Here is a 7,710-nt window from a genome sequence, read left to right as displayed (position 1 = left end):
TTGCAATGGTAATAACTGACAAAGTATTGTACCCAAAATATATAAAATATTTCTACTAATCAATCAGTAAAAGGCAAATGACAGTAGAAAATTGACATAGGAACAAATAGTCAAGTCACTAAGGAAACACGGAAGTCTAATAAAATGAATAGATGCCTGGGCTCATTAATAGTAATGATGCTATTTAATAATGAAAAGTTTGACTTTACCTCACCAGATTGTCGAAACAGTGTTTTTCATTGTTAAGTGTTGGTGAGGATGTAAAGAAAGAAAGATGCACACTGTAGGAAGGAGTACAGTTTGCTAGCAACACTAAGGAAAATAAATTTGTATTACCTGATAAATTTAAATATGCACACACCCTACAAGTCCAAAATTCCACTCCATAGATAAATACTCTAGAGAAACTCTTGCACATAATGTCAGGAAATATAGACATGTTTATAGCATCATTGTAAGTAAAAAGAAAGTTAAAAACCAAAAAACATCAAACAACTCACATCCATTGACAGTAAAACTAAGAGTAAATTGCAATACATTCTTAAAATTGAGTGCTACATGACACTGAAAATGATTGAACTGTACACGACCTGGATGGATCTCAAAAAAATAATGTTGATTGAAATAAAAGTACCAGAAGAATACATACTGAGTGATTTCATTTTTAAAAATAAGGCTAAACTAAATGATACGTTGTTTAGGAGCACATACAGATACAGTAAAATTACAAAGGGAAGGCAGATAATAACTTACACAAAATTCAGAAAGGAGAGGACAATCACGAGGAAAAAAAATTGGCATTTTAAATACTTATTTTAGTTTCATCATTATTTCTTAAACTGTCTCAATTATTAAAGATTTCGAATATTTGTAAAATTATAAATTATAATCAGTGCATTTGAATGGGTGCAGACAAATTATTATAACTTGACATTTCTTGTATTTTTTAATATTTTTGCTGTTAGTTCGATTTAGATTTCTCAACAAATCATTTTTCTGTAGCCATGTGTGCATTTCTATTAATCAAAAGTTCATCCTCTTTTAACAATCTGTCATTTCTTTTTTGACTACAACAGATGAAATGTGTTCTGACAGAATCACAGTAGTAGAATGCTCTCTGTGTGAAAATCTAACATATTTTCTATGGGGCTGTAATTCATTATCTAAAAAACAACTTTACGATATGTGGAGTGGAGAAGTACAATAAATGCCAATATTATCTTGAAAGATTTGAAACATCGATATACTCTTTCAGAACTTTGATTTCTTTTAATTTATGCCAAATCCTATCATTAAATCAAAATTTCAAGGACCAATGCATTAAATGCATTAACTAGAATTTGGAAGAGTATTGTGCACAGAATATAAAATATCTAAGCATAGCAAAAGAAGGGGTGTTTTGGGGTATGTTTGTGTGTGGCTTTGTGTGTATTTCTGTTAATTTTGTTTTGTTTGCTTATTTGTTTTGTGGTTTTCTTGTCCATCGGTGTACAGGGTTCTCAGTAAATATATCGCTTGATTTATTTGGTTTATTTCTTGGATTACTCTAAAATGTTTCTTTTTGTGAATAATGTCAACAGTGAAGTAGGAGATTTGAAATATAGTTACTTACTTGTTTTTAATCAGGAAATTGCATATTGTCACTCTGATCCTTCTAAAGTCTTCAAAACCTCTCTCAATGGTAGCTGCAAATCAGCATAAATAGTAAATCCGGATTCCATGATTACCTCCTCCAGCTTATAAGAAATTAGCCCAAGCTCATGTAGTGTTAATAAATAGCAGTGACAGGGAGGAGTGGGAGCCTTATTTAATGTGCTTTTTCCCTCTAAGAATAGAAAGAACATGTGGATTGGAGATATGAATTTTCATTTGCTCTTTTAGGTACGTATTTTATATTCTTTGTGTTGAGATTTGTTAAAAATTGTAAAAATCCTGAGAGGAACTCCAACTCACTCTATTTTTATATAATAGGTTGCATGTTCACTAAAATTACATTCCTCAAAAAAAATTTAACTTTATTACTTTAAAGTATGCCCATTAATTTCTTGCATTATTTCTGACTTAAATCCAAACTATACTCATCCTTCAAAGTAAAAGTTTTAACAATGATTATCCTCCTGCCAGCCAGCCTCTTAATTGTAACATTTCTAAACACTTATCTGTTCCCCTCAAGTATTGTTGATTTACATAACTTCAAGTAGTAGTTTTTAACCTTCTTCTTATCTATCCAAGTATTTGATTATTAAGATTTTTCTAACCATCTGGAAGTGACTGTTGTCTCTCTCTGAGCCTCTACATCAACTTTAGAAAGATAAGGAGGCGCTCAGACTTCTGCACAATTTGATTTGGCCCTTACTCCTGCTCCTCTACCCCAATATTCACAGTTTTACCAGAACTATAATCTTGCAGTCATCAAAACTAACATGATTCATTCTTTACTCGTCTTTCTATCAGTCATCTCAAGAAGCCAAGAATTCCCAGGTCATCTTCATCTCCCACAATCCCATTTCTAGATGGTTTCAAGTTCAAGGAGGAATCTCCCACCCCCATCACCCCACTCTCTATGATCCCTCCCTAGGTTATTTTTCTCTCTATCATGTATCACTCTCTGGCATACAATTATTTGTCTCCCAGCTGGACCCCCTTCTGGAATGTAAGCTCCCTTAATCCAGAGATCTTTTTTTCCACTTCTCTCTCACCTAAGACAATTCCAAAAAATTAGATAAACTAAATAAATCTTTGTTAGATGAAGGCATAGATGAATGAATATATGAAATAGAAAGAAATGCTGTGCTTCTTTGGCGCAGATTTGGAATTAGAATTTCTTTTATTTTAGCCTATTATTTTATCATGAGAAGACAATTTTCATTTTGTTATCTTTGTTAAGATGTTTAATGCTATTAGTTTGCTCCCTGATTATGAGACTACTTACAGCTTGGATTGGATGAGTTTTGTGTAATTGTCTTTTACCAATTGGAATTTTCTTTAGACAATTCTAATAACTATAAAAAGATTGGTGGAAGAGAAACCCACCGTTCCTACTGAATTAGCTCTTCTCGATTGCCTTTCTCCTGAAGCATATTGTCTGTGTACCTCCCCAGCTTTGAACACCCGTGAAGTTAATCTTACAATTAAAGTTGTTTCCAAGTACTTTGGTGGGCTGAGTGTAAAGGCTTGCTCATCCTTGTTATATATTACATAGCTGTTATTATCATCTTTATTTTACTAATGGGGGAATTGGAGTTTGGGGCATATATTCTAGGCACCTTCATCTGGAAATAATAAGCATGGGTAAAAGAGGAATCTATATGCATAGAAAGTGACAAGATTCACGTCGAATTTGTAGTGCTCTATTCCAAAAGGGACTGTTGAACTCTTCTTACATTAAACACAAATAAAAACGAACTTTAACAAAAATTAAGAAAAGCAATAGTCAGTTCTACAATTTGTATATTGTGAGTGCTTTATAAGTGGATAATGATGATGATGACGATGAAATGACATAATTAAGACTGTGGAATGCAGTAACTCAAATGTGCATATGGGTTTATATCTGGGTATGATGTATAATTATGCATTTTATTTATCTATCATCTGTCATCCATATATCTATCTATCATCTATATAGTTATATATAGTTATTTATTATACTGATTCAGACTACTCTCTATAAAGCTTAGGCTGAAGGACTCAGGATAGAAACTTATTGTAACAGAGGCAATGTAAATGGTTTAATACTTGTGTAATATGTGTCAATTTGACAGAAACAAGGGTTCTTGCTTTGAAAATACCAATATACAGGACCATATTTCCAGGCATTTATTTCTATCTATTCAGTGTGTGCAGTGGCAGTGTTAGGTCTGATGCTGTAGAAACTATTAAAATAATCCCAGTGCCAAATGTTTTATTATTAGTAACCTCACAGGTGTTCTGTGGCTTACTTATGAAAGTAAAAATCAAGAGACAATTTTGAATGTAAGACTTATTCAGTGTGAAAATTATAGGCCACCTAACATTTGGATTTATAGCTCAAAAGGAAAAGAAGAAGAATAACCCAGAATGTTGCCATTCTAGTAATCAATAGAAATTCGCCTAAATTTGACTCAGATTTTGTCATGCCGTGTTGAAACTGAGTAATAAGTCAGATAATTAGGGAGCTTCATTAATTTTCTTTAAGACTCAGGTATCATTTTGCTATTTTTAAATCATAACCCGATGCTTAAATCTTATTTTAGATGAGAAAGACTTTGCTTACTTATTAGCCAAAAAAGCTGAGAAATAATTAAGATAAATATCCCTCAGTATTCTCATGCCATTATAATCCCACTTGATTTTCTCCATTAGAAGAACTCTAAGGATAAGACATTCCACAATAAATCTCAGAAAATATGTATACTATACAAATAGCCAGTGAAATTTTGTTTAACCAACTCATTCTAGACAAAAGAGAAGTGGATGATTTGAGCAGTTTGGTCTAACAGTGACAGATTAAGTTAGAGAATGAGATAGATCTAGACTCAAGTTTTAGCATTCACACTTGTTACTTAGGTGGAATTTGGGCTGGTTATATTCTCTCACCTTTAATTATTTTTCCCAGAAATGGGGCTAAATATATCTAATATTTAGGATTTTTTAAGGACAATGAATATATCCTAATTATAATCCTCAAAAATCAGGGAGATTGTTATTAGATCTATGTATTATTATAAATTAGATTTTGATTTACTTTATGTATCAGTCTTATTTATTGCTAATACACAGTTTTAAATGGTTTATGAATTTTTCTATGTTGGGTCCCATACATTCTCTACATTTCAATGACAACAGATGGTATTTATTAGAGACTAAATGAACAAAGCCAGTCTCATTTGGTAATTAATAGATGGACCCCAAATCAACTAACCATCTTCAAATGATTGAATTTAAATAGATAATCATGACCAAACTGCTATGTTTAAATGAGCCTTAGCTGTGCTATTATCTTCATTTTCAACTTATATATACTGGACATTTTGTGACAAACTTAACTTCCACTAATAGCTATCCAAATGTAGCTCAATAAATCAATCTCTTTGTGCTAAACAGATGTTATGATAAATGATTTACATACTTTATCTCATTAATTCTCACAAAAAAACCTTGTGAAATAGACATAGAAAGATAAGATCTTGACCTATTTATCTTCATGCTTTGCTTATTTACAGAATCTCTAGCCTCTTCCAGCCTTGTCTCCAGAGGGGTTGTTATCTCATAATGCAATGAAAAAGAAACTATTGGTGCTCGTGTTTTTAAAAAATTCTAATTGGGCTCCTAAGAATCAAAAAGTAGTCCACAAATTAAGTTGGTAAAGAGAAATGAAAATAAAATTCCATAGAGAACATGATGACAACCCTCATTTTCCTATCCCCTCCCTCAACCTATAGAAAATGAGGGTTGAAATACTAGAATAGTTAGGAGAAATAAGTATGAAGAACCCTGGAAGTTCGTTTTCTTTCTCTTTTAGAATCTTAGTAAAAATCCACCTCAGCAGGTTTGAGTTAGCTCAGTGGAAGCACTGGCAGATTCCAGTTGCTTGTTTCAGAGGCTCCACCTTTCAAATGAGGACAGTTCCTCAACCAGGAAAATTCCGTTATTACATAGTCTTCCAGATGTTCCCTTCACTTGTGCTTATCGATATGAAGAACATTAACATAGTCCCGCACCAGGATTCTGTTTCATGGTATGACTATTCCAGATGAATCTCACCGAGGCATACTTCTCTTTTTGAAAGCAAGAATGAGAGTGATGGTTAGTACGTGGCTACTTTTCTACTTGTACACTTTTATCTAATACATTCTATTTTCTATTCCACATAGCTATAAACATTTGTCTGTGTGCTTTTTGCTCAACGAGATGGAAAGAAAAACGGCATAATTTTGGAGAAGATAGTGTTGGGAAAAGGATCTAAATAATTGGGGTGTTATTAAGCGGAATGGAGGGAATCACCCACAAGAGGTGTCTAGGGAGTTCTTGGAAACCAGTCAACCGTCTAAATAGCAGCCCTTGCTCTTTGAACCTGATCGAGCTGTCCCCATTCTCAGGCTGGGACATTCTAGAGCCACCAGTATATCATGTGGGCCTATGTGTCAGTACTTTGTTGAGCTCAAGTCTGAATTGTTCAGTGTTCACATATACTCTATGTCTAAATTAAACTCTTTGATCCTCAGAGAGTAGTAATGATGTGTGGAATGGAAAAGATTACAACATAGTTGCTTTGGTGGTGACACACAGTATGGAAATCTATCCCCCATTGCTTATTACTTAACTAGTATAACCATTCCTTTTTTAATCAAAAATAAAAAGAAGAAATAGAAGGTTGGGAAGCTAAAATAACTTGGCTATGGGCTTGTCCATAGGATTCATCAGATATGAGATTTAAATATACCTCTCTGGAGTTTGAAGAAATAATTAAAAGAAAAATGCATTAAAAATAGCAATGCACATAGACTGAATGTTTCCTAAAGAAAATTGAAAACCTTCATCATTTAGTGAAGTAACCCACCCTTTACCTTTGGTGTTTTCCCATCATATCATGGATTATAATAGACAATAGTACAAAATTGTCTTTTACAATATATATTTAACAGAGGCCTACTTATCTGTGAGTTTCCTAGATAATCTGACGGATCACTAGGCTTATGCAATACATCATTAGATGTAGTTAGCTAAAGTCGACAGCAAGCAAAGCTTACATATAACATTCCAAGGTAGCATGATTTCACACACAAAAAAACTTGTTCAAGATTCTGTTGTCAGTAAAGTGTAGGGAAAAGGTCATAAAAAGAACTTCATTACATATGACGAGACTATGATTATTAATATAAAATTAAGCAACAATGTATTAGTTACTAAACTTTTTTTTTTTCTTTTTGAGACAGAGTTTTACTCTGCCGCCCAGGCTGGAGTGCAGCGGTGCGATCTCGGCTCGCTGCAACCTTCCCCTTTAGGATTCAAGCGATTCTCCTGCCTTAGCCTCCTGAGTACCTGAGATTACAGGCATGCTCTACCAGGCTCAGATACTTGGCCTCTCAAAGTGCTAGGATTACAGGTGCAAGCCACTGCACCTGGCCTACTACCATTTTTTTAAACATTGGCAAAGCTTATGAGTATCATTGACTGTTAACTGGCAGGTCTAAAGTGGAAACCAGAGATGAGGGGATAAAGAGAAATGGAGGTTTTGTTTGTTGTTGTTAAAGAGAAAGAAATGGAGAGAATTCACAGCAGAGAATGAGAAAAAGAAGGAGAAAACTGACAATGCACAGGTACTTTCACTGTGGATGCTTAGGTACATACCTCTCTGAAAGTTAAAACTATGTATCTAAACTTATACCTCTACTCTGCAAGGCCTGGGGAGAAAAAAGTTTTTCAAGATTGTTCTTTCCATTGTATCTGAACACAGGGAAAATCTGGCAGTAAGGTTACTGTGTGTATCTAAGAAAAAGTATGTAAGAAAGCCCAGGCAACTGTTTAAGGCTTCATGTACATATCACCAAAACAATTAATCGTTTTGGCAATTGAGAATGAAAAACATCAAATCAATTATAGGGTGCTGTGGTGATTGAACAAGTACTTTTTAACTCTATAAAATATATTCTCTATAAAATCTGGGACATTCTCTAACAGATACAGTACATAGTTTCAACTAGCTATAATGCAGTGGCATAGGAATCA

This window comes from Hylobates moloch, unplaced genomic scaffold (genome assembly GCF_009828535.3).
Source record: "Hylobates moloch isolate HMO894 unplaced genomic scaffold, HMol_V3 SCAFFOLD_1, whole genome shotgun sequence".
In the NCBI taxonomy this organism is placed as follows: Eukaryota; Metazoa; Chordata; class Mammalia; order Primates; family Hylobatidae; genus Hylobates; species Hylobates moloch.
Note: the sequence above shows the minus strand (reverse complement) of the source record.